Consider the following 8,629-nt stretch of genomic DNA (forward strand, 5'->3'; position numbering starts at 1 on the left):
CTTGTTAGCATCTTTTAGGACTGACAAAACCTTCTGGTTGTATCACATACAACCTTTCCTCAAGAAAATCGTCGAGGAAACAATGTTTTGACATCCTATCTGCGAGATTTCATAAATAATGCAATAACTGCTAATATAATTCCAACAGACTCTTAGCATCGCTACGAGTGAGAAAGTCTCATCGCAGTCAACTCCTTGAACTTGCCGGAAAACATCTTAACGACAAGTCGAGCTTTCTTAATGGTGACACTTACCATCATTGTCTGTCTTTCTTTTAAAATCCATCTGCACCCAACAGCCTTACGCCCATCAAGTAGTTCTTCCAAAGTCTACACTTTGTTTTTATACATGGATCCTCTCTCAGATTTTATGGCCTCGAGCCATTCGTCGGAATCCGGGCCCATCATCGCTTCTCCATAGCTCATAGGTTCATTGTTGTCTAGCAACATGACTTCCAAAACAGGATTATGTACCACTCTGAAGTAGCATGCATCCTTGTCGTCCTACGAGGTTTGGTAGTGACTTGATCCGAAGTTTCATGATCACTATCATAAGCTTCCACTTCAATTGGTGTAGGTGCCACAAGAACAACTTCCTGTGCCCTGCTACACACTAGTTGAAGTCATGGTTCAATAACTCATCAAGTCTCCACCATCCTCCCACTCAATTCTTTCGAGAGAAACTTTTCCTCGAGAAAGGACCTGTTTCTAGAAACAATCACTTTGCTTCCGGATCTGAAATAGGAGGTATACCCAACTGTTTTGGGTATTCTATGAAGATGCATTTATCCGCTTTGGGTTCGAGCTTATCAGCCTGAAACTTTTCCACATAAGCGTCGCAGCCCCAAACTTTTAAGAAACAACAGCTTAGGTTTCTCTAAACCATAGTTCATACGGTGTCGTCTCAACGGAATTGCGTGGTGCCCTATTTAAAGTGAATGCGGTCGTCTCTAATGCCTAACCCATAAACGATGGTGTAATTCGATAAGAGACATCATGGTATGCACCATATCCAATAGGGTGCAGTTATGATGTTCGGACACACCATCACACTATGGTGTTCCAGGCGGTATTAGTCGTGAAACAATTTCCACAATTTCTTAATTGTGTGCCAAACTCGTAACTCAGATATTCATCTCTATGATTATATCACAGACATTTTATCCTCTTGTCACGACGATCTTCAACTTCACTCTGAAATTACTTGAATCTTTCAATAATTCAGACTTGTGTTTCATCAAGTAAATATACTCAGCATCTACTCAAATCATCTGCGAAGCAAGAACATAACGATATCCACTGCATGCCTCAGCACTCATTGGACTGCACACATCAAAATGTATTACTTCCAACCAGTTACTTTCTTGTTCCATCTTACTGAAAACAAGGCCTTTCAGTCATCTTGCCCATGTGGTATGATTTGCATGTCTCAAGTGATTCAAAATCAAGTGAGTCCAAACGATCCATCTGTATGGACTTTCTTCATGCATATATACTAATGGACATGGTTCGCATGTCTCAATCTTTTCAAAAATGAGTGAGTCCAAAGATCCATCAACATGGAGCTTCTTCATGCGTTTTATACCAATATGACTTAAGTGGCAGTGCCACAAGTATGTGGTACTATCTTATATCTTTTGGCATGAACATGTGTATCACTACGATCGAGATTCAATAAACCATTCATTTTAGGTGCAAGACCATTGAAGGTATTATTCAAATAGATAGAGTAACCATTATTCTCCCTAAATGAATAACCGTATTGCGATAAACATAATCCAATCATGTCTATGCTCAACGCAAACACCAAATAACAATTATTTAGGTTTAACATCAATCTCGATGGTAGTGGGAGCATGCGATGCTTGATCACATCAACCTTGGAAACACTTCCAACACATATCGTCATCTCACCTTTAGCTAGTCTCCGTTTATTCCATAGCCTTTTATTTCGAGTTACCAACACTTAGCAATCGAACCGGTATCTAATACCCTGGTGCTACTAGGAGTACTAGTAAAGTACACATTAATATAATGTATATCCAATATACTTTTGTCGACCTTGCCTACCTTCTCATCTACCAAGTATCTAGGGTAGTTCTGCTTCAGTGATCGTTCCCCTCATTACAGAAGCACTTAGTCTCGGGTTTGGGTTCAACCTTGGGTTTCTTCACTAGAGCAGCAACTGATTTGCCGTTTCATGAAGTATCCCTTCTTTCCCTTGCCCTTCTTGAAACTAGTGGTTTTACTAACCATCAACAATTGATGCTCCTACTTGATTTCTACTTTCGTGGTGCCAAACATCGTGAATAGCTCAAGGATCATCATATCTATCCCTGATTTGTTATAGTTCATCACGAAGCTCTAGTAGCTTGGTGGCAGTGACTATGGAGAACCATCACTATCTCATCTGGAAGATTAACTCCCACTCGATTCAAGCGATTGTAGTACTCAGACAATCTGAGCACATGCTCAACGATTGAGCTTTTCTCCCTTAGTTTGCAGGCTTAGGAAACTTGTCAGTGGTCTCATACCTCTTGACGTGGGCACTAGTCTGAAATCCCAATTTCAGTCTTTGGAACATCTCATATGTTCTGCGACGTTTCAAAAACGTCTTTGGTGCCACAATTTTAAACCGTTCAACATTACGCACTGAACTATCACGTAGTCATCAAAACGTGTATGTCAGATGTTCGCAACATCCACAAACGACGCTCGAGGTTTAGCACACCGAGCGGTGCATTAAGGACATAAGCCTTCTGTGAAGCAATGAGGACAATCCTCAGTTTACGGACCTAGTCCGCATAATTTCTACTATCAACTTTCAACTAAATTTTCTCTAGGAACATATCTTAAACAGTAGAACTAAAGCGTAAGCTACGACATAATTTGCAAAGACCTTTTTACTATGTTCATGATAATTAAGTTCATCTGATTATTTAATGAACTTCCACTTAGATAGACATCCCTCTAGTCATCTAAGTGATACATGATCCGAATCGACTAGACCGTGTCCGATCATCACGTGAGACGGACTAGTCATCAACGGTGAACATCTCCATGTTGATCGTATCTTCTATACGACTCATGTTCGACCTTTCGGTCTCTTGTGTTCCAAGGCCATGTCTGTACATGCTAGGCTCATCAAGTCAACCTAAGTGTTTTGCATGTGTAAATCTGGCTTACACCCGTTGTATGCGAACGTTAGAATCTATCACACCCGATCATCACGTGGTGCTTCGAAACAACGATCCTTCGCAACGGTGCACAGTTAGGGGGAACACATTCTTGAAATTTTAGAGAGGGATCATCTTATTTATGCTACCGTCATTCTAAGCAAATAAGATGTAAACATGACAAACATCACATGCAAATCATAAAGTGACATGATATGGCCAATATCATCTTGCGCCTTTGATCTCCATCTTCGAGGCGCGGCATGATCACCTTCGTCACCGGCATGACACCATGATCTCCATCATCGTGTCTTCATGAAGTTGTCTCGCCAACTATTACTTCTACTACTATGGCTAACGGTTTAGCAATAAAGTAAAGTAATTACATGACGTTTTCATTGACACGCAGGCCATACAATAAATTAAGACAACTCCTATGGCTCCTGCCGGTTGTCATACTCATCGACATGCAAGTCGTGATTCCTATTACAAGAACATGATCAATCTCATACATCACATATATAATTCATCACATCCTTTTGGCCATATCACATCACATAGCATACCCTGCAAAAACAAGTTAGACGTCCTCTAATTGTTGTTGCATGTTTTACGTGGCTGCTATGGGTTTCTAGCAAGAACGTTTCTTACCTACACAAAAGCCACAACGGTGATATGCCAATTGCTATTTACCCTTCATAAGGACCCTCTTCATCGAATCCGATCCGACTAAAGTGGGAGAGACAGACACCCGCTAGCCACCTTATGCATCAAGTGCATGTCAGTCGGTGGAACCTGTCTCACGTAAGTGTACGTGTAAGGTCGGTCCGGGCCGCTTCATCCCACAATGCCGCCGAATCAAGATAAGACTAGTAACGGTAAGCAAATTGAACAAATCATCGCCCACAACTACTTTGTGTTCTACTCGTGCATAGAATCTACGCATAGACTTAGCTCATGATGCCACTGTTGGGTAACGTAGCAATAATTCAAAAAAATCCTACGTTTCACCAAGATCAATCTAGGAGATGCTAGCAACGAGAGAGAGGGAGTGCATCTTCATACCCTTGAAGATCGCTAAGCGGAAGCGTTACAAGAACGCGGTTGATGGAGCCATACTCGCAGCGATTCAAATCGCGGAAGACCCGATCTAGCGCCGAACGGACGGCGCCTCCGCGTTCAACACACGTACAGCCCGGGGACGTCTCACGCCCAAGATGCGACCCTATCCTAAAGGAACACGAAGGTCCCACCAAGAATAGAAGCGCATCTTGAAGACGCTTTTGCAAGGTGGATATCATTACATCAACATTACATAATATTTGGGGATACATACAAGGCATACAAATGCCGCAAGAATACATCATACATAAACTCAACATCCGACTATGGATGAATCATAAACAGAAACTCAAACGACATCCACCCTGCTAGCCCAGGCTGCCGACCTGGAACCTATCCCCTGATCAAAGAAGAAGCAGAAGAAGAACTCCAAAACAAGCAACATCGCTCTCGCATCATGATCATCGCAAAAACCTGTACCTGCAACTGGTGTTGTAGTAATCTGTGAGCCACGAGGACTCAGCAATCCCATTACCACGGGTATCAAGACTAGCAAAGCTTAATGGGTAAGGAAGGGGTAAAGTGGTGAGGTTGCAGCAGCGACTAAGCATGTATGGTAGCTAACTTACGCAAAGAAGAGCGAGAAGAGAAGCAAAGGAACGGTCGTGAACTAGCAATGATCAAGAAGTGATCCTGAACTCCTACTTACGTCAAACATAACTCAGAAACCGTGTTCACTTCCCGGACTCCGCCGAGAAGAGACCATCACGGCTACACACGCGGTTGATGCGTTTTAATTAAGGTCAAGTGTCAAGTTCTCTACAACCGGATATCAACAAATTCCCATCTGCCACATAACCGCGGGCACGGCTTTCGAAAGATAATACCCTGCAGGGGTGTCCCAACTTAGCCCATTATAAGCTCTCACGGTCAACGAAGGATATTCCTTCTCCCGGGAAGACCCGATCAGTCTCGGAATCCCAGTTACAAGACATTTCGAAGATGGTAAAACAAAACCAGCAAAGCCGCCCGATGTGTCGACAATCCCGATAGGAGTCGCACGTACCTCGTTCTCAGGACACACCGGATGAACACTACGTACAACTAAAACCAGACCTCAAGTTTCCCCGAGGTGGCGCTGCAAGTGGCTCTAGTTTGGACCAACACTCCGAGGAGCACTGGCCCGGGGGGGGTAAAATAAGATGACCCTCGAGAGAGCGACTCCCTAGGGAAAAGAAATAGGCTGGGCAAATGGTAAAACCAAGGTTGGGCCTTGCTGGAAGAGTTTTATTCAAGGCGAACTGTCAAGGGGGTCCCATAAATCACCCAACCGTGTAAGGAACGCAAAATCCGGGAACATAACACCGGTATGACGGAAACTAGGGCGGCAAGAGTGGAACAAAACACCAGGCATAAGGCCGAGCCTTCCACCCTTTATGATGAGGACATCAATACCATTGTTACACCGACAGCCCCTGCTGCTATACATACTGGACCAATGACTAGAGCTCGCGCACGCCAATTAAATTACCAGGTACTTTCGTTTCTTGGTAATGATTCTAATGTTCATGAGAATATGATGCTGCCTAAATTGGATACATTTGTTTTGCTTACAAATGAAGGGCCTAGCTTTGAGAAGGATGAACATTGGAGCCAGAACAAGCATGGAGATGATGGCATGCGCATGGGGGACAAGAACGGAGTTACAAGTGTTGATTTCAGGACATTGAAGCCACCATAATGCGTGCATGAAGCCTTGGACGAAATATACAAGATGCTACTTCATAACTTTCGTCCAGAGGCTATTCTAGGTGCTGCGTCACCTTATTATTGGGCCAGACCCATGTAATTTCGAAATACTTGAGTATAGGCTATTTTTAGAGTCCGTATGTGTGGGGAAACAAGAGATAGGGTTGGTTTCGGACCCCTTCCCCAAGGGCCACAAAATTCCCCCCTCTTCCTCCATATATACAGCCCTTAGGCCGTCGTTTAGACTTTGGGTTTTGTTTAGATTAAAAGTTCGCCATAGCTGCAACTTCGCATACTTCGTTTGTGTTCAACGACCAGACAAAGGCGTCACAGAACCCCACCTTGATCAATAAAGCTTTCATCTTATATTCGCAATATCCAGATTGCAATCTCAGTTTCTTGCTTGTTCTTCGTTTGCTCACAGGAAACAGACCCTCGTGGTCAGGTTGATCGTGCTCCGGCGTGGTCAATAACCTCTCGGAGTTGGTTTAGCGATTGCTAAGGCGCGACGTCATCGCACGTTCGTAGTCGGATCGTCAAAGTCGACTTCCACCAAAGCGATATCCATCATCTCATCGAAAGACGGGACACCTTTGCCTCTATCAAGTGGTATCAGAGTTCCAGGTTGCTCGGTGAGATTTTACAGTTTTTCGTAGTTTAGATCGAGTCTGTTCTTCATACCTACAGTCCACGAAAAAGCCACAAAAAAAATTAGGGTTAGTTCATCATATCCGAACCAATCTGAGCCTTTGCATAATCTTTTTAGGGTTTTTGCTTTTTTGAATTTGCGGTTGCATCGTCGTGTCAAGTTGCTGGTCTTAGAGTCTAGTCTTTTAGAGTTTCGAGTTCTGGTCGTAAGTTGTCACGCCGCCGCCGCACCGTCATCATCGCCTTGCCATCTACCACCATTGCTTATCCGCCACCGCTTTGAATCCGTATCCATATACCACCACCAATCCGTATCCATATACCACCACCGATCCATATCCATATACCACCACCGCTGCCATATACCACCACCGCTGCCATATCCTACCACCATATATCCACAACCAATCCGAGTTCTTTGCATATTCGGTTTGTTTTAGAGATCCATCTATTTTCCGTTTCGTGTTTCCTTGCCTGAGTAGGTCTCGAAAAAAAAAGTCTGGAGACCCCCGGGCAGTTTTTAGGCCAAAATTTCGGTGACCAAAAATATTTTTTCCCTATCCTATTTTTAGGTCCCGGGGAGTGTTTTGAGACACTCGCCATCATAGTGATTTTTTGTCGCACTTTTTCGTCGTCGCTGCCCTGATTTCCGAAAAAAAATAGTCAAAATTTTTTTGTGCCTATCCTGTCAGTTTGACCTGGGAAGAGTTTTGAGACACTCGCCATTATAGTGATTTTTCGCAAAAAAAAAGAGGAGCGCAAAAAAAAAGAGCGCGAAAAAAAATTCCAGAGTGTGCTTTTCCCTTGTTTACGCGCAGCGCCGTGATTTTGTTAGTGTTCTAGGCTCGCGTCTCTAGCACGGTCTAGCCTAGGACCAACACAGTACCGTCGTTGAGCGTTTATTCAACTTTGCATCTCTGAATTGATTATTGCTGACCATTTTTGCTACCATATTATAAGCCTTCCCAGCTCCACATACATCTACATCGTGCGTTTGACTCTCCCTGGTAATCGCTCTATCCAAGCTTTGAGAGTTTTGACTACAACGGTTGCCGATCACCACCTGCTGCTGGGTAAGAACTGGTAAGAATTTGAGATTCGCTTGAAGGTTTTGTGACACACCACCATCACCACCACTTCCTAGTAGTCTGTAGGATCATATTCTTTTGTGTTTCTATTGTTGCTAACCATGGCAGGATCACAAGCCGATGAGACTGATTGGGAGAACATGACGAACAAGGAGTTGCATGATAAATTTCAGCAAATGATGAGTGGCCAGGTGGGAGATGTGCTAAACAGATTTGAAGAGGCTATGGAGAAGATAGATGCTGTGGAGAAGTCGTTCGAGACAAAGCTGGATAACAAGTTTACTGAATTACTCAAGCGTCTTCCCCAACCACCACCGGCTGCATATGTCGCACCTCTACAACAACAACAACCACATCTCCAACGCCGCCTTCCAAATCAAGTTGGACGAGCACAGCGCGTTCCAATTGAGACTGGTCAAAATTCGGGTGCCGCTGCACCTACTGTTGATGCTTCTTTGGCTCCTGCTACTACGGCGGCTGAGGAGGATGACGATTATGCGGGCGATTATGAGGATGAGGTTGATCAAAATCAGAACTACGTGCAGCCACCAGCACCACCACCAGCAGGTCGACCTCAGGTATATATTCGCAACGGTAGGCCGGCACCACCACCTCAGGTACGAGATCATGACCATCTCCCTAAACTGAAATTGAATATTCCACCATTTGAGGGTAGATATGTTCCTGATATATATCTTACTTGGGAGTTAGAAACTGAACAACGATTTACATGTTTACAATATCCTGAGGAGAGACGTGTTCCTGCTGCTGTTTGTGCTTTCACTAGCTTTGCATGTGTTTGGTGGTCTGAACATTGTAGATTATATCATGTTCCAGCTACTTGGGCTGCTTTGAAAACTGCTATGTGTACTCGTTGGGTTCCACCATATTATCAACGTGAATTACT

The sequence above is a fragment of the Triticum aestivum genome, chromosome 2D (genome assembly GCF_018294505.1).
Source record: "Triticum aestivum cultivar Chinese Spring chromosome 2D, IWGSC CS RefSeq v2.1, whole genome shotgun sequence".
NCBI classification, from domain to species: Eukaryota; Viridiplantae; Streptophyta; class Magnoliopsida; order Poales; family Poaceae; genus Triticum; species Triticum aestivum.